This window comes from Rattus norvegicus, chromosome 19 (assembly GCF_021556685.1).
Source record: "Rattus norvegicus strain SHRSP/BbbUtx chromosome 19, alternate assembly SHRSP_T2T, whole genome shotgun sequence".
Lineage (NCBI taxonomy): Eukaryota > Metazoa > Chordata > Mammalia > Rodentia > Muridae > Rattus > Rattus norvegicus.
In genome coordinates, this window is record NC_141552.1 from 34,532,705 (window position 1) to 34,554,794 (window position 22,090).

The 22,090-nt window shown below is 46.1% G+C and overlaps 1 pseudogene; it reads right to left on the bottom strand.

Moving 5' to 3' along the window:
* Positions 1–8,382: 8,382 nt before the first annotated feature.
* Positions 8,383–9,041, bottom strand: Rpl19-ps19 (ribosomal protein L19, pseudogene 19; annotated as a pseudogene).
* Between the last annotated feature and the right edge of the window lie 13,049 nt (positions 9,042–22,090).

Here is a 22,090-nt window from a genome sequence, read left to right on the forward strand (position 1 = left end):
GCCAGAACTGAAGGCTTATCCAAAAGCCCATTCAGGAAAAATCCACTTCCAAATCCTCAATATCTTCTGGGAAGACTCAGCTAAGAATGACTGTCAGGCAGCTTCTGTTCCCTGTTATCTGCCACCTCAAGGCTGTTCTCGGTCCCTAGTCACATGGGCCTCCCCAAGACTGTGCGATAAAGAGTCTGCTAGCAAAACAGAACTTGAGTCCTACATAACTTACCACAAAAGTGACTTCCCTCCATGTTGAGATACTCTGACACCCCGGAACAAACAGTCCAGGATATACTCTGTGGCTGCCAGGAGGCAGAGACTCATAGCCGTTTGAGAGCCACTTACTGCATAAACTATTACAGTACTAGTACAAGTTAGTTGGTCGATGTTTTAAAGGAAAGTAGTTAAATGACAGAGGCAGGTCAGGGGAGTCTTGGCTCTTCCGTGGCAGGGTGAGCCAGCTCACCTTGAATTATCAGTAACCAAGGGTGGCTGCTCTCAGTCCAGACATACCGTTTGTGAAAGCCAGTCTGTGTCATTTCCTCTGTTTGTCCAAGTGCCATGGCTTTGGCACTAGGTGGGGACGTGACTGCCCATGGTGATTAGATTGATATTGTGCACGCTTCATCCCAAACTCACCAACTCTGTTACGTAGACTAAAGAACACCCAACTGTACGAGCCTATGAATATTGTTCTCAAAGCCATGATTATTGAGCGGTTCCCTGGGTTTGCTGTGAGAAACCCCAGCAAGTGGATCTGTGTCACAAGCACTGGCCAAGCTACTTATGTTTTGGATGTTGTCATTCTCTGCTTCCAAAGCTACAGCATTCTCTCTGGAGAGGTTATGTAAAGAACACTTACTTTATTAAAAGACCTCTGACAGAGACACATCATTAGCCAAGATTAGCTTAACAAAGGCTTAATAAAGATGACAATGATAAGATATTAACTCCTCTGGCTCATGTCTGAGAACCTGACACGCTGTAGATACAGTGCTCTTTTCAGCCCTGCTGATGGATGGTGCCTGTTTGCATTGGAAATTGGCTAATGTGCTGGCACCCTAGAAATCTTGTGCAGAAGCCAAGAAGACACTGAACCTGTCTGAATGCATAATCTATCTCCCCACCCACAAAATCTGTGCCACCCAAGCCAGGCCCTCCAGAGTAGACATGCTGCTCACAGAGCCCAGAGTCTGTTTGATTCCCCTTATGTAGCAAACTACCATTCTCAGACATTTATTTTAAGCAAATTATTCAGCCAAGTTGACAAGCATGAAAAAAGAAGAAAACAAAACAACATGACCCATCCTAAGCTTTTCAAAAGAGATTTTCTCCCAAATATGATTCTCTGTGCCCTGATTTTCCCCCCTGTATTCTTATCAAATGCTCTGGGCCAGCTCTTAAAAGGATGCTGTCAGCTCTGCTTTTATGGCTGATTCTTTGACTCTATTGTCAAATGAATCCCTTATCAACCTATAAGCGAAATTTCCACCTTTCAGAAGCTCTGGAATATGACCTACAGGATCTGTAGGAGTCTGGGGGAAATGGCTCAGGGATACATACAGATCGATGATTAAGTTCTGCTAGGCCCAGTGAGTGCTAACTTTGACAGCTCCCTGACTTCATGGAGGTTACAGTCCAAGAGAGATCATATGTAAATGTATATGTAGATGATATATATGAATATATGTATATGTGACTATGTATGTGTGTATATGTATATATAAATATGTCTTTTTCTCTCTATATATAATATAGATACATAGATGAATACATAGATAGATAGATAGATAGATAGATAGATAGATAGATAGATAGATAGAAAAATATATAAGTATATATGGTCTCTCTCCATATATAAATATAGGTATTGCTATATGTGTATATGTATGTAGAATTTCTATATACATAGAAACAATTAAGAATGGGTTGAATAAGGGAAGTTTGAATATTAATAAACATGAATTCTCACAGTAGCAGGTGTTACCCCTCACTGAGGTCCCACACTTTTCTCTGGGGAGAGGGAAGGCCACTAGTCCCTGGTTCCTTCTACCTGTCCTCAGCATGCCAACACCCTCACTTCATAATTCCAGTTCAAACAGGCTTAGGGGCTCCTTACCCCACAAGCAGGCAGTGCTTTCTCTTTCCTGAGCTCATGTTTGTGAATCTATACCCCATCCCTGGCATTCTGGAAGCATAAAATCGCCTCTTCCCATAACTGGATTGTGTGAAACTCATCTGGGAGCTTTAAAAAGTACGAATGTCTGGGCCCCAACACAGACTCCCAAAATTGGCATCCCTGGGAGTGGGAGCCTCCATGTGAACATTTTTTAGAAGTCCCAAGGTGACTGTAATTAGAAGCAAGAAGAGGGAAATGGGAGTTTTATGGCCGCTGCTGTGGCTTTTTAAAACTCACACCGTCTAGGTGCAAACTCGAAGGTATGTAGACCCTATAGAAGAGAGGCTGGCTTGTATCTGGTGGTTCTCGGCCAAGCCCCGCCCGTCTTTCAAAGAGAACTAACCTCAGAAGCCCATAGCGTGTGGCAGAGCATTTTAGGTGAAAGCCACCTAATCAGACAGTTCAGGGATAATTGGCAAATTGGCTCTTCATAAGAGGGAAGTAATCTGAATTAAGTGCTAAGAGCCAGCATCAGATGCCTGTGGCTCGGAGCTCTGGGCCTCAGTCATATCTGCATAAACAAATCAGTCCTCAGGTCACATGCTGCTCCTTCTTCTCCTTCTGTGACTCTGGATTCCAGTTGCTTAGCTTGGGGAGTTTGATCTGAGGGAATGAGAATGCAAAGTCTGGGTGCCCATACCAACCAGGGCAGGCAGAGGTTGAAGTCCCAAAAGCTAAAGGGCTCCTGTTCTTTTGGGGCCATTAAACAGGCTGCCATCTGCCATGTCGCTGCCTCAAGATGAGATGTGGGGCATCGTTGTCCTCAAAGGCAAATTTTCAAAAGGAAAAAAGTATGTGAGGGGAGAGAGAGAGAGAGAGAGAGAGAGAGAGAGAGAGAGAGAGAGAGAGAGCAGAGCACTATCCTTTCCTGTGTCCCTTTGTCTCTGAGTTGGAGTCAGAGCCCTCATTATCACATCTGCTGGTCCTGTTCCCTCAACCACAACTGGGTTCGTGAGCTCTTGATTTAAGCTGCGATTCAAAACCCCAGCCATAGAAATCCATTTCCAGACGATAATTGGGAGCACCACGCCAGCTTGTTGGCCTGTTAGCCCGCTCTAATTGTTGGCTGGTAAATTGAAAGCATGGTGTGAGTGAATAGTTCTTCCAAAGGCATGAATGAGAGAGAGTCCTGTTGGCTGAGGACTCTGCCCTCTGTCCTGATCACGGAGATGGCTCTGCTGGGGTCACAAATCTGTCACCTACTGGAAGGAAGCACTGGGTGGTGAGTGTTCAAATTACTGTGTGTGGGCCGGAGTGGGGCGGGCTTGAGAGATGTTTCTGTTCACCTCTTCCACACCCCACCTCCCTTTTTCTTTCACAGCAGCCTGGTTTCCTCTCCCTCCCTCCTCTACAGTAAGAGCTTTACAGTGGTGGGTTAAGGAAAGGAAGTTTCTCCTCCGTTCCTTTTTTTCTCGAATGATGGTGAGTGGGAAAAAAAGAGAAAAAGGACCGTGTTGTCCCTGCAGCCTTCGTTCGCCTTTTGGAGGGGGGAGTGTGGGGGAGGGCATTAGAGTGTTCTCAAACACTAAATGGGGAGGTCACTGTCTAGTCTGGTCTTGTCCACTGTGCTGACCCAGCAGATGTTCTTTTGGAAAAGCCCCTCCTTCCCTCTCTGGAGTGAGGGGTCATGGTGGATCTTCTGAGGATTCTCAAGTGCCACTTACATCATCTCTGTGGAGCTATACACATGCCAGCTCTTAGCACTTGTCTTAGTCAGGTGACTAGCCTTGGCCAGTAGAACACAGGGGATCCTGACCAGACCATGTCTGACTAGAAGCTTTGAACTGATTGTCACCTTTATCTTCTGCTTCTTCTGACTGTCCTCAGAGAGCTTTAAGCACACATGGAAATTATTCATGCTGTCTGAGCAAGATGACCTGTTGTAGGAAGCCCAGGAGCCAACCAAAGCTGTCCACACTCAACCAGGGGGCCAAAGCATAGAGGAGGTAGCAGATGTGGCTGCTTTCTCCACAGAGTATGAGCTGGGACAGGGCACTGCATCTAATGCCCAGATGCTGAGGGACATTAGCATAGATAAGCCTGCCTCTGTGGCTTTTCTAGAACCTGCTAATTCCTCTGAAAAACCGACTCTCCCTTATAGGGCTTTTTACCTGTGACTATCCACACCAAAGTTCCTGTCAATTGTAACTAAAAGAGTTCTGCTCAAAACCAACCCCAAACATGGGCTCTCCTTTCTCAGCCTCTCCGTTTTCCTCCAAGAGATGAAGGAACCAAAGGTTCAGGAGCCATGGGACCCTACCTAAACTATACGTGTTCTAGAGACCAAAAGCTGACAGATCTCTGTGACCAGTCCAGTCCGGAATCTGTCATCTCCTGACCCTCAACTCAAAGACTAGACCCAGAAGACTGGAGAGTAGAGTCTGAAGACGGACCTGGAGGAAAGACTTTGATAGGAGCCCAGGATGACTCTGCACTTAACCCCCAGCCTTGAGCTGTGCACTAACTTTCTCAGCCCACACCATCAATCAGCACGGTAAGCAACAGTAGCCAGTGAGCCTCTTGACTAAGGCGATCCCAGAGCGTTATTTCTAAAAGCATCAATGGCAATTTGATTTAGATGATTAATTTCTTCACCGATAGCCATTTCTTCCTGATTTAAGCCAGAAACTAAATAATACAAACTGACTGGAATATCATTGAAGAATCAATAAAACATCCTTAACAGATAATTATAGCATTAACGCACTTATTCTCTGGCTGGTGCATCAATCATACTTAATGGGGATAAGTTGAAGTGATTTTAATTAAAGGCTGTGGGTTCTGTTGCCCTGAGTCATAGATGCTTCAGCACAAGGCTGAGCTGCAGGATCATGGGTCTTCCCATTGGGTTTACTGCAAACTCGGGCTCTCTCAGAAGTGCATCTTGGACTGCTATCAGGCTGTGGCAGGAAGTAGTGAGGGCCAAGAGTTGGATAAAGAAGCCCCAGTTTCTCATCTCACTTTTCCCCCAATACTAGAAACTCCCAAATATGCATTTATTTGGAAAAATAGCTTAAGTTACAACATTTCCAAGGAAAGAGAAAGGGATAAAAATAAATAAATAAAAAGAACAAAGAAAGAAGCCTCATCTAGTCCAATACCCTTATTTTTCCTATGGGAAGACTTAAACCTCAGAAAGTGAGAGAGATTTCTTAATGCCACAGAGAGGTCAGCAGTGGAACCTGTGCCACAAGCAGGTGCTCTAGTGACGGAGCTTCCTTGTCCCCAATGCATTCCCTTTATGCATTTTCAATTCTAGAGACACGACTATATCTCACCCCACTAGAAGAAACGAGGAATCTGGCCCAAGACAACATCAGAACTAACCTCCCTTTACCTCCCACTTCACACTAGCTATGAATGCAGGCGTCATCTCTGGTCCAAGATTTCTGTGCTGTTTCATTCTGGACCTTTCCCGTGGGAGCCCGCGCCCAGCAACTCTTGGCAGGAATGGCTACAGCCTGGACTGGTGACTGATTTTGTTATCAGCACCCTTTCGTTCATTGGCACGAAGCACGGAATAAGATGCCAAACCCTTAGGTTTTTTAAACACTATCCATGCCCCATACTCTAATACATACATACATACATACATACATACATACATACATACATACATACATACATAACATTAGCAGTCAAATATCACAATTCGAGGCTCAACGGGTGTTTTTCACCTGTTGAACTACAAGCTCTATTGGAAAGCATTGTGTTCCCTCTCACTACTGTTATCTCCAGTGCCTTGATACTCGGCTCATAGTAGGTGCTTAAAAACTACCTTTAATGTTTGTTTATTGATATGAAGTATGTAGTACAGGTTAGCCGTAAACTTACTGTATATGCCGGGTTAGCCTCCAACTTACTATTACCCTTCATCAGCCGCCTGAGTGCTATACAGTACTAAGCCTGTAATTTTTTTTTTAATCTTAAACCCCTTAAGAGTTGACACAATGTATCATCCCCAATGGCAGTTAGCGCACTGTAGCCTTACATTTTTCAAAACCTACTTTTTAAGGGTCCTTAAATGCTTTAACCTCTCTTCTACCCCACCTCCCACCAGAGGTAGTGGAGAAGAAAGGTTATCATGATGTGGGGGACGTGGACCTGTTTAGAAGCAGTTCCTTTGGGGCTATTTCAATCTCCAATTGCCAGGATATCAGCAGTCCAGATCACTAGTGTCAGGATAGCAAACAGGAGTCAGCAGCAGCGGTGGTGCAATCCAGCAGAAACAGCCAGGCCTCCGCTAAATTGGCAAGAATCCACAGGAGAGACCAGGACCAGCAGGGATGCCAGAAGTTCTCATTCCTCATTCAATAAAGTTACGATCAACGAAGTCAAAGACTCAAGACCAGCAAAGCATCCGTCCTAAAGCTAGCTTTTGTATGCTTTCTAGAGCTCAGGCACAGAGGAAGTGACAACTTGATCCTAGTTTCCACGGCTTCTCCCTTATCCATATTCCTATTATTCTCAAAGATGTCATGAGGTCTCAAATCAAGAGCCCTACAATGAGATCAAGGATGATGTCATAGCTGTGGTGGAAGCTAATCTGTGCCTTGATGAAGGATAGGCTTAGGACTTTAGTAGTATGGGAGGGCATCTGATGAGAAATGCAGAGTACATCTGAGGCAAGGCAAGCTCAGCACAGTAGGACACACTCCTTAGACAGGAAGCATGAGGAATTGTGGCCAGACAGGAGCATCGCTACCACCTCTGTGGAGTAATTTGGAAGCCATTGAACGTGACATTATCAGAGCTACAGTTTATATGAACTTCTATTGACCTACCTTAAAGGTCAGAGGGTAAGGCTGGCAATGAAGTGGCGAAGGAAGAGAAGAAACTTGTAAGCTACTTCCAGGCCTCCTTGACAAACAGGTCAGAGCTGGAAGCAAAGCTTGGGCATCGCCCATAAGCCAATGTCACTACTTGAGCTGGCGGCCTTGTTGGTTTCACCTACATTACCTATCCTGATGCCTTTGATTTATGGTTGGCCTTAAGTCCAGAGGCAACAATAGCCTATGTAGTTGGATTTTCATACTAGGCGGGAATCAGTTTCTGTCTGCCACAGACACAAATTTAAGTGTGGCTGCTTCTGGCTTGGTTTTAGTGTTTGTTTGCAGGCTGACTTGGTTTGCAAGACAGGTCCTTATTGTGTAGCCCAGGTTAGTCTCAGACTAGCAGTAGCCTTCTGCTACCTACCAAGTGTTGATTATAGGCTTTCCCCATGCTAAGAGCTTCCAATTGCTGATTCAGTTGTCAATCCCTCTGGTCCCAAAGGATACGCATTTCTCAGGGCTAGACATAAACATGAATTCAACTACCAGCGTCCTTGGAAAATTCCTCAAAAACTCATAAATTCTTTAATTCCTAGAGTCCCACTGGAGAAAGCTTTTAGATTAGATTTAATGAACACGTCAAACAATGCATACGTTAAAAACAACCTGTGACTTTGTGCAAAAGCGTCATTAGCAATAATGCAGGGAGCGAGAGCGATGACTCGGTGGGTAAGAGTGTGCATGCTAAACAAGCATGGGGCCCTGAGTTCTGTTCCCAGGAGCCATGTAAGAAGCTGGCTGTGACTGTGAATGTGCCTGTTACCCATGTCTTGTGGGTGGTAGAGTCAGGAGGATTACCAAGGTTTGTTGACTGCTAGCCTTGATCCAGGGTCAATGAGAAATCATATCTGAAAGCAATATGGCTGTGAGTGGATAAGCAGTACTCTCAATGCTGCTCTGGCCTCCATGTAGCTGTGCAGAGGTGTATGTATGTGCATGCACACATATACATACAGCACACACACACACACACACACACACACACACACACATCAGTAGTTATGTTGATGATTGTCCCTGGAGAGCTAAAATCGAAGACTTTATTTTTCAAGGTCAACAATGAATGACCCTCCAGCTTTTAAGTGTAGCAGATCAGACCCAAGGAATGACCCAAACTGTTCAGATCTGGACAACGTGTTTAGAAATGAGGAAATGGGGATAGGGCAAAGGCTTCCTGGAGAAAACTAGTTACCCAGTGATTGGAGAGAGTTCTATTCAGTGATACAAGCTTCAGGCCACCTACCTCCAGGAAGCTCTGACTCTACCACACCTGCTCCCTTTGCAAAGCTCTTGTGTTGGCTCACACACTGAGAGCCTTGCTCCCCGCCCCTGAGGGTTGATGCCTTGAACAATGTGGCTTTTTTTCCCCAACAGACAAAGGCTTGTTTTATTTCAATGGCCGATCCATGCAAGGCCACAGTCAATCCACTATGTACAGACATGAGGGAAGTTTTATTTCTTGGTCTCTTCCTCCTTGGACAGAGTCTTGATGATCTTTTCCTTCTTAGCCTGGAGACGCTCCTCCCAGCGCTTTCGTGCTTCCTTGGTCTTAGACCTGCAAGCCTCAGCCTGGTCAGACAGTAGCTTCTTGCGGGCCCTGTCTGTCTTCAGTTTGTGGATGTGCTCCATGAGAATCGCTTGTTTTTGAATGCATTCCCTTTGACCTTCAGGTACAGGCAATGATACATATGGCAGTCAATCTTCTTAGATTCCTGGTATCTCCTGAGAAGCGGGCGCAGGACCCAAATCCTTCTCATCCAGGTCACCTTCTCCGGCATCCGAGCATTGGCAGTACCCTTCCTCTTCCCTGTGCCCATATGCCTGCCCTTCCATCGGGCAAGGCGTTTTTCCAGCAGTGAGCACGGGAATGGACAGTCCCAGGCTTCTGGATGATCAGCCCATCTTTGATCCACTTCCTGTTCTGCTGACAGAAGTTGTCATCGGAGACAGGTCTCATTGGGGTCCAACCAGACCTTCTTTTTACCACAGCAGAGGACACTGGAGGCAAGCCTCTTCTGAAGCCTGGGCATACTCATGGCTGCGGGCAGAGTAGCAGAAGGAAAGCCTAGCGTGGCTCTACGGTCTTCCCTCTAAAGGATGAGGCCTGGTTCTTCACCCCTCTCTGAGACTGAGACAATGTACTCAAGGCACAAAATGTAGGAAAATGCTCACACTAGGGTCAGTCAAATGCCTAAGAGTTGGTGTCACCTTCAAATATGTGCCTTAGGACCCTTCTTCCCTCCCCCCAAACGTATTCATGGCTCCCTTGGACATTACATAGCAGAAGTAACATTTTTCTCTTTGGGGGAGGGAGGGTAAGTAAATGTCCCCTGAAGCACGTGTTGAATGCTTGGTCCCTGGCCTAGAGTATTATCGGAGACGGTGGATAGGAAGTGGGGTCTAGCAGGAGAAATTTATATCATTGAGCCATGCCCTGGAAGGAGATAGTGGACCCTGGCCCCTTTCTCTCATTCCCTCTTTGCTTATGGGATGCTGTAAAACAAGACTCTCCCTGCATCCCACACTCCCTCCACAACACACTGTGCTCTCGGAAGTACAGAACAAAATGGCCAAGCAGTCATGGACTGAAACCATAAGTCCAAATGAGTTCTTCCTCCCTGAAACTGTCTTATTTCAGGTGACCTGTCACACACAGGGCTGGAAAGCTGACTCACAAAGCCAGTTCTGAGCCCTGTCCTCTAGAGATACCACATGGACTCATGGAGCCAGTTACTGCCATGAGTAAGGGCCAACACTTCAGGGTACATTGGGAGTGGTTTGCTGTGGAAAATACATGCAGGCTGGACATCTAAAAACCCTAAACACTCCGAAATCTAAAACGTAAAAGTAAACGAGCAGGAAACAAAACCAACAATAAACATGACGTGCGCATGAGAAACTCTGGATCTGACCTGAGCAGCACTAGGAACTTGTAAAATTACTTCAGATACGGCATGTAAGATTATGTGAAACATAAATTCCCAGGTTAGTCTTGGGTCTTCCCACAGGGACACCTCATTAAATATGTGCAATATTCTAAACATTACAAAGGCCGAAACCAAGAGCATGTCTGTCCCAAGCACTTCAGATAAAGGATATAACACCTTTAGTCTGTCTCTGCTGCTATGACAAACCTCTCCGGATGGTTAGATAATGGGTGGTATAGAACGTTTGCCTGCCTACTTGCTTAACCGGAAGGTCCATGTCCACTTGCAAAGAACTCAAGTGTTTACATCTAAGTGCCGGGGTCCTCTTGGATGGGAAGCTTGGGCACAGTGCTTTGTCTTGGATGGGAAGCTTGGGCACAGTGCTTTGTCTTGGATGGGAAGCTTGGGCACAGTGCTTTGTCTTGGATGGGAAGCTTGGGCACAGTGCTTTGTCTTGGATGGGAAGCTTGGGCACAGTGCTTTGCCAGTGGAAATCATTTCACAGACTACACAGAGCCTTCACGGTCTCAATCTCATTCCATCCTCAGTGCAGCCCTCTGAGGAGAAAACCGAGGCCCGGCACAGGAAGGAGACAAAGACAAGAAGGGCTGAAGCAGAAACACAACTCTGCTCACTGAAACCCTGGTCTCTGGTCACACCACATGCCCATAGAGCCACACGACCACTGCCTACATCACCAGGCCACCCACCACTTCCCTTGACCAATAACCAGAGGGCCAGGCAACTCGGGAGATATTTATCAGCTCCCCAAAGCTATGGTTGGATGGTTGGTACCATCTTCACCACTCTTCCAGCCCCTTCACTTTCCAGCCCTCTCCCTTCCCCCACCCACGGCGGAACTGCTCTTGTAAGGTGCTTCTCAGTGCAGGGAAGGCATGAGACCCACGATGGGAAAACCACCTCTGAATCAAACTCACTTCAGTACCAACTCTAACTCCATGTCATTGTTGGTTTCAGCTGTCAAGCTGACACAAGTTGCTTGGGAAGACGGAATGTCAAATGAAGAATTGCCCAGATCAGATTGCCCTGTGGCCAAGTCTGTAAGGCATCCTCTTAACTCCTAATTGATGTAAGAAGGCCAATCTCACTGTGGGCAGTGCCATCCCTAGACAGGAGGGTCTGTTATATAAGAAAGTTAATTGAACAAGACAGAGGGAGCAACCCAGTAGACAGCACTCCACCATGGTCTCTGCTTCAGCTCCTCCTCCTCCTCCTCTTCCTCCTCCTCTTCCTCCTCCTCTTTCCTCCTCCTCCTCCTCCTCCTCCTCCTCCTCCTCCTCCTCCTCCAGGTTCCTGCCTTGGTTTCCCTCTATGATTATCCGTAACCTGTAAGCAGGAACGAACCCTTTCCCCCCCCAAGTTGCTTTCAGTCGGGGTGTTTTTATCCCAGCAAAGGAAAACAAACGGGAACGCTTCGCATGTGGGGGAGTTAATCAACTATTCTAGTTCTCAGTGTTCTCATTCATAAAATGAGGAAGGCAACAATAATTCACACCTCCTAAGATCAGGCATTGGCCCTGAGTAAAACTAAAACACCCCCAGATAAAATAAGGCACATAAAGGAACTTATCAGTGCCAAAAGCAGAGAGGCATTACCAAGTAGCACTAACAGATGAACCGGCAGATGAATATCAATGAATATCAATGAATAATAACACCAGAACCCAGGACAAACTGGGGAGAGCTGGTACCTGAGGACCTCTCTCATGCATGGGGCCCTCTCCAAAGGTCCTTCCTATGGTGGGAGAAATCAGGCACCCCCAGTAAAGTTCCCCATGCCCCATTCATCAGCTTTAACAAGAGCTCTCTGTCAGCACTGGATTTATTGAGGCGTAGGAAGCAGAAAATAGGTTGGGGGGAGGAAGAGTGGGTTAGACAATCAGGTGTGTGATTAGTCATGCTAATGCTGCTTTATTACGCTGTGAGTAGAACCTATTTACAATAATTTAATCATCAACCAACAGCTGCAGGAAGAGGAAGTGCTACAGTCAGAGTCTCAGGTGAGGACTCTCGACATTTCTAGTGTGACCCTGAACTTCCAGTGATTCTGGAGGGAGAGACTGAGCTTGGGTTTGAGTACGTTCGGGAGATGACTGACATCCGCTTAGTGACTCCAGCCCTCGTGTGCAGAAAAAGATTCATTCTCTCCATCATGCACTTCTTGGATCTGGCTTAAGATGGCAAAACCTGTGTGGGACATGAGAGGAAAGCACAGGCAGGACTTGAACGAAGCCTTCCAATTCCATTTCATACCTCTACCTTTGAGCCAGGACTTCAGTCTGTTGTTGATGTTGTTGTTGATGTTGTTGTTTTGTCTTGTTTTGTTTTGTTTTGTTTTATGACTCATTAACTCTAGGGCAAGCAATGGGAATTTGGATTCCAAAACATGTTCTGAGAGAAAGAGTGCCAGTCGCTGTGCTGGGGTCTGAACAGAACCTCCCAACTAGAAAAGCATGGCAGCCCTGCCCAGACCCCACACAACTGACCCAGGTAATCCTCCACTGCTGTGGAGGGACAGAGCACCTCCAAACTATCACCTGGAATTGGGGTGAAGGGGAAGGACATGGCCAGCACCCAGATGACCTTTCTTCCTTGGTGCTTTTTGTACTCCACCTCCCCATCCTCCACCCCCAGTTTGGAGCTGGTTGCTCGAGGCTGTCTCTGTTATCCTGCAGTGGGACTGGAGTCCTAACAGGAGCCATGCCTGGTGGCTAGGATGTGGCCTTCTTGGCCTGCAGGTCAGTGTGCCTTTTGTCTTTGACTAAGCAAGTGAAGGTCCATTATGAAGTGAAGCTATCAGTAGGTAACCCCTGCCCAGAAAATGTATATGTATTATTTTAAAGATAAATTCTGCTTCGTTTCTTCCTTCGGAGAACCCCCCTTGGGTGTTCAGGGTGATTGGTATGCAGGGGACCACCATTAGTTCTTTCCAGACTCAGACCTCAGTAGCTAAGACTTTTCTATCAAGCCATAGGACAGAGCAGTGGTGGGCCTTGCCTGCCAGCTTCCCTGACAAAGTGCAGAAGAACCAACCTTGGGGTCCCCTATTCCAGAATTCTTTCTCCACCTATAGTTTCCCTGTTTTCTGGCCTTGCACAGTGCTGTTCAGACCATTCAGGTATGCCCCTCCCCCATGGGAACCACTGGGAGGCTGATCAGTTGATGCTGTGCAGATAGCATGAGGTGTGGACAATCAACATGGACTCAGATTCTCTGGGGACCCCACATGGCTGCTCTGTGACAGCCCTTCCCAGGGTGAGCTGTGGACATCTTAATGCTTCTTTGCCTTAATGAAAGATAAGTTGGCTGTCTAGCACCCTGGGAAGGGCCATACTGGCTCCAGATTGCTTACAATCATATGTGTCAGCCTAGTAGGTTCAACCCATGCTGCCTTCCCATCCTTTATTTTTGTGTACAGAACCCTTGTCTGCTGTGTCCTCATAGGGTTCTGCTCAGTATTCTTGGATTCACTTTGCATGAGCTCTGAAGTCAAAGACCCAGGAAACCCATCTACTTACGGAACTGTGGACTCACTGTGGTTGTGCTGGTCCTTACAGGGCCATCTTGGATAGTCAGAAGAGGTTGATAGGAGAGAGGCAAGCAATCTGTCCAGCTGTCAGCCAGTATGATACAGAGAAAATGCCAAGGGCTCTTTAGTCTCCCACCTTGTATTTGCTCTGGGTAGGGCTTCACCTTCCTATCTCTTCTGGTCCCCACCATCAGGTAGATGGGCTGTTCTGACATTGCTGTGCTCATGGAATGTTTCCAAAGCTGTAGTGGTTTGAATTAGAATGTTCCCCACCAAGCCTATATATGCAAATGCTGACTCATCAGGGAGTGGCACTAGTTGAGAAGGATTAGGAAGTATGGCCTTATTGGAGTAGGTGTGGCCTTGCTGGAGTAGGTGTGGCCTTGCTGGAGTAGGTGTGGCCTTGTTGGAATAGGTGTGGTCTTGTTGGAGAAAGTATGTCACTAAGGACGGGCTTTGAAATTTCAAAAGCCCAAGCCAGTCTCTCTCTCTCTCTCTCTCTCTCTCTCTCTCTCTCTCTCTCTCTCTCTCTCTCTCTCTCTCTCCACAGCCATAGAACACTAAGTCATAAGCCAATCATATGAGCACTGCCACACTTGCTGGGTGGATATCAGGGCAGCACAGTATTATTATTCCTCCATTTTAATCTTTGTCTACAAAGGCGTTTCTGTGTTTGTTTCATGTTCTGGCATCGTTACAATTATGGTTGGTTGATTGGCCTATTTGCTATCGTCTTTTAGCTAAAGAAATTTGTGTGACAAGGAGAAGAGGGGGAGGAGGATGAGGAAGAAGAGGAAGAACCATGTTCTACGTTGAAAACCACTCATCACAAGCTAAAAGGAAGCCAAGACTGTAGGAAGGCTTTGAAGTTGAATGCCAAATTAGCTGTCATAGCGTGACTCAGAAGTCACCTCACTTCAGGCCTCAGTTTCCCCATCGGCAAACGGGGATAATCAGATCAACACCATCTACTGAGAAAAATGTAACTCAAGTCTTGTAAGAGCAAGGGTTGATGAACACAGCCCTAAGTTCACTGGATAGCAGCTATCTTTGAAAGAACTCAAACGTGTAGCAGAGACTTCCTCAATTACCGAAAACAACCGTTCTCTTGAATCAAAATCTACCACAGATTGTTTAAATGCAATGTTCCAAAAACTAATAGACATAGCTTCCTAAGACCGGAGTTCTCAGTTTTCCCTATCCAGAGCAACCACAGAGAGCCAATGGCGTTCAACACTCGGTTACTGCAGCAGACACTCAGTGGTCAGACTCAGCTGCACGGTGAGGGCTTCTCCCCATACCAAGGTGGAGGAAGGGTGCCAAGACGATTTTCACCATTGTAATTTGAGAAAAAAAAATTAAAAAGTTAAATAAATGGCAATCCTCCCTCTGGGAAAGAAACCAGAGGGTCCCTTGCAGCAAACAGGACTGTATCAAAAATATTTTAAATCTCTGGTCCCTTAGGGCTCCAGGAAGGACGACTCCATTTAAACTTGATCTTCTTTCCCAGCATTCCTTTCGGTCTTCAGACCGCTGTTGTGGCCAAGGACAAGAGAGGATTCTGAGCCACAGCTGGTCCTGGGAGGTTTTTCTCCTTTTCGAGCAAGGGGCCCTGTCTTCCCAGCCTGCCTTTCTCACCTCTTCTCTTCTGGCCGGATTGGGTCTCTGGAAGACTCAGTCCCGAGTCCCGAGAGTTCATGACTCAGCCTTCCGAGGCCTTCTCATCTCAGCTCCAGCACATCTCATTACCCAATCTCTGGCGCTCTCTGAGGCTCTGGGGAAGGAAATCTGCTGTGGCCAGCCTTGGGAATGTTTCGGCTGTCAAGCGGGCCCTTAATGAGTTGGTGATGGAGAGAAAAAATGCTCCGTCGTTTTAGGCTCGGGTTTAATCCTGGCAGCCTAATTGCACCCAGCTATTCTCTGATGCCCTCCCAGCCTGCTTTCAGCTGTCCAGTGAGGGGGTTGACTGGCTGGCCTCACAAGCAGGGCACACAGAGAAGGCCAATTATTGGTCACATTGAATCGGGAACTCAGCACAGAGAAAGCAATGTCATCTGGCTAAGTGTCCACGGAAGTTGGCCGGTAACCCAGAATCACACCCTAGAGGTGCTCTAGCCAGATCTCTCAGAAATAGACGATGCACTGGAAAAAACAAAACAAAACAAAACAAAGCTGTTTTTCATAGTTTTACTTAATTGTGTAGTCCTAGGACATTAAAAAAAGTTTACTTCAGAATTCACATCATAATCTACACAGTAGATTTGTGGGCTGTATCACTAATTAGCTAGAGTTTTGAAACAACTCTGAATACAGGGCATGTGCTCCAGTTAGCCACAGTCACCACTGCACCCTATTGTCCCTGCTGCATATGACCTTGACACTCCTGATATGACACCCAATGACTACTTTCAAATATAGGCCCGAAGAACTCTGGCACAAAATAGACTCTGTGTTCCTTAAGGACCGCTACATAATTCTACAAGCCCTCCTGAAGTCACAGGCATGATCCTGGGGGCAGAGGTCAGAGAATCAATGCAATTAAGTCAGTCTTCAGTTCACCTTAGAAGACCTGGCAGAGAAGTCTATCCTCTCATGCTCAGAGTGTATCCACTCCTGCCCAATGGCTGCTCTCCGGCCACTCAAGGCAGCCACCACGAACAATAGCCCCTGGGTGAGGTCTCCACATGGTAGCACTTACAGGGCCAAGGAGTCCTTGGTTTCCCCCTCAACCACCACAGCCAGTCCAGTCACAGGCAGATTTAAAGGAGAATCAAGAACATGGCATGGCTTGAAAAAGAAAGGACAAGCTGGCGGGGTGCTTGCCCAGAGCTTGTTAGGACAAGAATGCCCAGTCAGGACAAGGTGAGCTGCTGCCCACCTCTAATTGCACACCCCATTTGGCCAGTTCCAGTCAGCCAACCCGCAGAGCGTGCCGACGTTTAAAGATTACCAAGGCAAGTTTGTAACGAAGCCGCTCCCTCTTTGTCTGTCCTTGCGCCAACAGCAGCAGAAGGGATACTAATTAGAGGGTGAATTATTAGCTTCCCATGGTGCACTGCAGGGACATTAAAAATGAGGGGGCTTTGCTGCTTGCCTTTTAGATGGTGAGTCTTGGTTTAATATATTCGTGTTTCTAGGTGAGCAGCAGGGGACAGTTTTTATGATTATAATTGTTGCATAATTACTGGCCTAAGGTTGCCTATTGTTAAATAAAAGCGCTGAGATACTAATGTTTTATTGAACAGTACAAGGAGATAAAATTGTAATATCTTTTCCTGAGCAATCGAAGCTCCTAATTTGCAGCCTGGTGACAACCCTTAGTCGTCTTATGGTAGAGGTAGATGGGTTCTGCCTGGGCTAGAAGTCAAATGTGAGATATTTGCTTAGGAAAAAAAAAAGTAACAGGGGCAGAGAAGAGAGTGGAATGAAGGGACTCTCCGATGTCACCTCAGTCTCCGAAAGTTGAAAGAGACAGGTCTGCCCAGGCCTGGGTTAACGTACCTGCAATCAACACAGAGGCTGACTCTCAGCCCTCTGGCTCTGACAGAAGGATGTCACAAATGCTTTCCCCGTGAAAGATGCCCATCTACTGAGGAGAAACTGAGGGCAGAGCAAGGGTTGCCAAGTCAGAAACACAGCCACCATCAGATGGTCCAATGATCTCTGATAGCCCCCCTTTGAATGGTCGTTTTCTTGGGTTTGGTTTGGTTGGTTCTATCTGGTTAGGTTAGGTTTGATTTAGACTTCATTTGTTTTGTTTTGCTTTGTTTTGTTTTGTTTTGTTTTGTTTTGTTTTATGTTGGAAGAAGGGCTTGCTACATAGCCCAGACTGGCCTTGAACTCACAATCCTTCTACCTCAACCTCCCTAGTGCTTTGAAAATACATTAAACCCTTAGATATTTGAGTTACTAGGAAGATAGCTGAAAATATATAATAAGTCATCAGTATAAGTTGAATCCTCTTTCTCCCTTCTCATGCCATGACCTCTTACCCACCAAAACAGCCATCTCTACAACCTGTCAGAGTCTCTCAGTCTTGCTGAGAGCCAAGCACACTTAAAAGGTTTTCTGAGGTTCCCAATTGGCTGCCTCCCAAAGGCAGAGGGACAGACAGTCTGGGAAGGCCACTCAAAAGCGATCCTAATTAAAAGGCGAATTATTACTCCCCATGGTGCGGTCTGATAAACCTGAGCAAACTCCCTCAGAACTCTCCCCAGGAGAAATGAGCAAGGCTAGTCTGTTCTTATGGCTCATCTAGACAAATGTAAGTAGGCAAACATAGGTAAGAAGCCAACCTCTAGTAAAACCAAGCAATGGAGTGGTAGATCTTTCCAGCAAAAGATCCCAAAGGCCCTCTTCAGTCTTCTTCAAGACTTCCCTAACAGGTATAATCTGAAATTCAGGTTTCCACGCAGTTCTTCTTGGGCCCATGTCAGGGAACTCTGCCTGGCCAGTCCTCTGCAACCCGGGACAAACCACCACACCAACCACCGTGGCTCTCATCTTTGTAGTGGAAATTCCATTGCCTGCCTCTCATTTCCTGTGAGGCCTGAGTGGACTTCAAAGAACCCAGGACCAGCAGAGCCAGGCAATGCTTATCTGCCCCAACTTCTTTCCAGATGCAGGAAACCTTTCAGAGCATTCCTTATAGAATGCTCATCCTTCCTCTTCATAAAGAAATCCCAGAGACTCCTTTGAGGTGCCAGCTCTATCTCTGCCTTCTTATGTGAGCCAGCTTCTGTGCGGCCTAGGTTCTGGGTTGCGTCTTATCCACACAACGGCTCTGTAGGAAACGGAACACGGTGCTCTGCTCAGTTTTGGTCTGCTCCATGCCTCCAGGACAGTGACCTCCAGCCCCCCAGACTTTCTTCATGTTTCTGCTTCTTTCTTTTTCCCCGGACTTTCCCTGTTTGGAGGGCAGACAGATCCATCTGGCACCAGAGGAGAACACAATTCCATATGCATGCTGCCCAGACCACAGTGCAGACAAAAATTCATAGTGTCCCTCAGTCAGATCACTGAGCTCGCATCAACACAGGCCATGACTCTGCAAACTATTCAGAGGACCCAGAACTCAGTTGTCTGATATTGAGCTTATGCCCAACTAAATCTTATAGACCAATGGTTCTCAGTCTTCTAAATGCTTTAACCCTTTAATACAGTTCCTCATGTTGTGATGGCCCCCCAACCATAAAATTATTTTTGTCGCTACTCCGTAACTGTTATGAGTTGTAATATAAATATTTGATGTGCAGGATATCTGATATGTGGCCCTGCACAAGGTTGATCTGACATGTTACAGGACCTTTCTCATTTAAAAAAAAAAAGGGCTTTCATTTGAAAAATTAGAAGGGTCTCCATTTCTATACATGGGACAATTGATTGTTTTGAAAGCAAATATGTGAGATTATACTTTTGTCTTGTTCAGTATGTCATTTTGAAACTTTCTTTTCTAGCCATGAATGGAGTTTATTCAGGGCATGGGGAGGGGATCAAGAGGGTAATAGAGGCAGAGGAAGGCATAGAGAGAGAGCAGAGAAGAGAAGTAGAGAAGTAGATGCTGGCCATGAGCACGTCAGGGGTTGGGGGGAGGTAATAGGGATAGAGTGAAGACAGGAAGGCAAGAGCATGAGTGAAAAATCTTTATAAACCCCAAGTCTGTCACACCACCCTAGGTTTGGGAAGCTCAGCCTTACAGCTTTGTAGGATCCATGAGTTATTAACCAAACCTTCACTGTCTTGGGCTGACAACATTGACCTATTTTTAAAAATCTATTGTATCCAAGCAATGAAAGATACCAAGGTAATAAAATTAGTTTTTAAGCTGAAGGAAAGTGTTGATACGGTTTATATGTCTGAATGCTTAGTTCCCAGCTAATGACATTGCTTTGAGGGGTTGTAGAATCTTTGGGAAATGGAGCTTACCTGGGGGAAATGGATAGCTAGGAGACATGAGTTAATAGTGTTATTTGTTATTTTTGTAATCTGGGATAAGGTACCATGACTATTTGGTATTTGGGGCTTTATACTTCCAAAGGTTAAAGTTCATGATTATCATGACACTGAGCCTGGCAGCAGGCAGTCAGGCATGGTGCTGGAGCACTGAGAATTTATATCTGATCCACAGACACGAGGCAAAGAAAGCTAACTGAAGATGACATAGACTTTTGAAACCCCAAAACTGGCTCCCAGTGACACACCTCCTCCAACAAGGTCAAACCTCCTAATCCTTCCCAAACAGTTCTACTAACTGGAGACCAAGTATTCAAACTATGATCCTATGGGGATCATTCTCATTTAACTATCCTAAGCCCAGCCTTTTCTTCCTCTGCCTGTTCTTTGCTTCCTGATCTGCTGATATATGAGGAGATGAAAAGCCCAAATTACCTTCTCCTTCCACTGCCACAGAGCTCTGTCTGCTTCCATGGAACCACTTGCCACCAAGAATTCCCTGGCATGATGATTACATACCCTCAGATTGTGAACCCTTGCAATGAGAAAAGTTATTAATTCCACAGACCGTATAGGTGAAGGTAGACAAAAAGGGGTGTATCAGTATTCTGTTGTTGTGAAGAGACATCTTGACAACAGCAACTCTTATAAAAGAAAGCATTTATTTGGAGCTGTCTTGCACTTTCAGAGGCTTAGTCAATTATCATCATAGCAGGAAGCACGGCAGCATGCAGGCAGACACGGTGCTGGAGGAGTAGCTAAGAGTTCAACATCTAGATACGCAGGCAGCAGGAAGAAAGAGACACTGGGCATGGCTTGGGCTTTCAAACCTCAAAGCCTACCCCAGTGATATACTTCTTCCAACAAGACCACACCTCCTAATCCTTTTCAAGTAGTGCCACTCCCTTATGACTAAGCATTCAAATATATGAGCCCATGGGAGCCATTTTTATTCAAACCATCACAAGGGAGAAAGTCCAGTGCTTGGATATGGCCACCAACAAGGGTACTCAAGATGTTGAGATCACTGCTAGCTTTGTCTAGTAAAGTTAAGATCTCGCAATCATTCAGGAGACAGAGTCCCAGCACTGTCTCACAGTGGTGAGACAGATTTATTATGTATGCTAAGGAGGGGATTCAAGCTGTACAGCTCAGCCTAGTGAATTTGGTATGAACTCAATTCCTACACATAAAGACAAACATTTAAGTTACATTCACTAGAGGTGACATGAACTGCCTTCCTGCTGAGCCTGCACAACTCTTGCCTCCATGATGGTCTGAGCTGCTTCCTGTCTCTACACCAATCGGACATCTGTATCTTCCAGCAAGTTTCCCAGAAGGAGACTGACTTGGGAGATGGTGGGCCTTTTTCCTCTGAGGTAACATCTTTGAAGATGTGGCCGATGTCCTCACAGTGAGTAAAAACCAGGATATTAGCTACTCAAGGCTGTTATAGCGAATTACCCCAGACTGCATGTCCTGAGCTAGCAGACATTTGTTTTCTTATAGTTCAGAATGAAAGTCCACACTGAGTTCAAATCAAGATGCTCCCTGCCTCTTCTATCTTCTTCTGTCTTGCCTTGGCTTGTGGCCACATGACTCCAATCTCTGCCTCAATAGTCATTTTATCATTTCCTCTGGGTACCAGGCCTCTGTCTGTCTCTTTTGTAAAGGTGCTCATGTTTGGGGTTAGGACCCATCTAGAAAATGCAAGATAATCCCAATAAGACAAAACCCCTTAATTTTGTTTATAGAACTCTTCCTTGTAAGATCATATTTTCAGCTTCTGGGGGACTTGGGCTCTACCATTTTCTGGTTGGCTGTTTTTCAGCCTTTCACACTTAGAATCAATTTTAAAATGTTGATCAGGATAAAATTAGCAACAGGACCTTACATGAACTACAATCTACCTTCCTGGGATAATTACTCTCAGGTCAATATCTGGGGAGAGCTAGTGCTAGTCTATCCCCCAAATGCCAACTGCTGACTAGAAAGTCACTACAAGACCATGCCAACTGCTGTTCAGTAACAAGTGTTCATGAAGGAGAGATGACCCAGGGCCACATGTGGTAAAAGAAAGTGTTTAAGTGGTCCACAAGATGTTGTCATGTTTTTTCTGATGTCATATTTCTTATGAGGGCTATGAGTTTGGGGTTCTATTGGAATAGGAGCCAGCAGGCGTGTGTGATGCATATGGGAGTTTTCTGGAGGTGAGCGCGGAAGTGGGGTTTGGCCTGTACAATGTTTTGAAAAGCCACTGGGAACCAACAGAAGGAGAAGGAAAGGAGGAAGCAAGCAAGACAGAGGAAAGATCTAGATGGTGTCAATAACTGTTAACAGCAGTGCTGGCCACAGGAGCTCTGGGACTAGCATGGGCCAAGGTGATCACTGGTGTAGTCCACCCAGGGAAAGGTGTGACAACAGGCAATTCAGCTGTCTGAGGTGAGACAGTCCCCAATGAGGCCAGCAGTAGGGTCTAATTAATGATGAATTTCCCAAAGTTAGACAGAATGAATTCGTCCTTGAAGAGTGGCCTGGCCTTGCATCACAGTCTCCTCTGTCTTTTAGAGAATGTATTCTATGGCATCCCCGAATGTGGTGGTTTGAATAAGAAAGGCCCTGATGGGCTCCTGTAGTCAAATGCCTAGTCACTAGG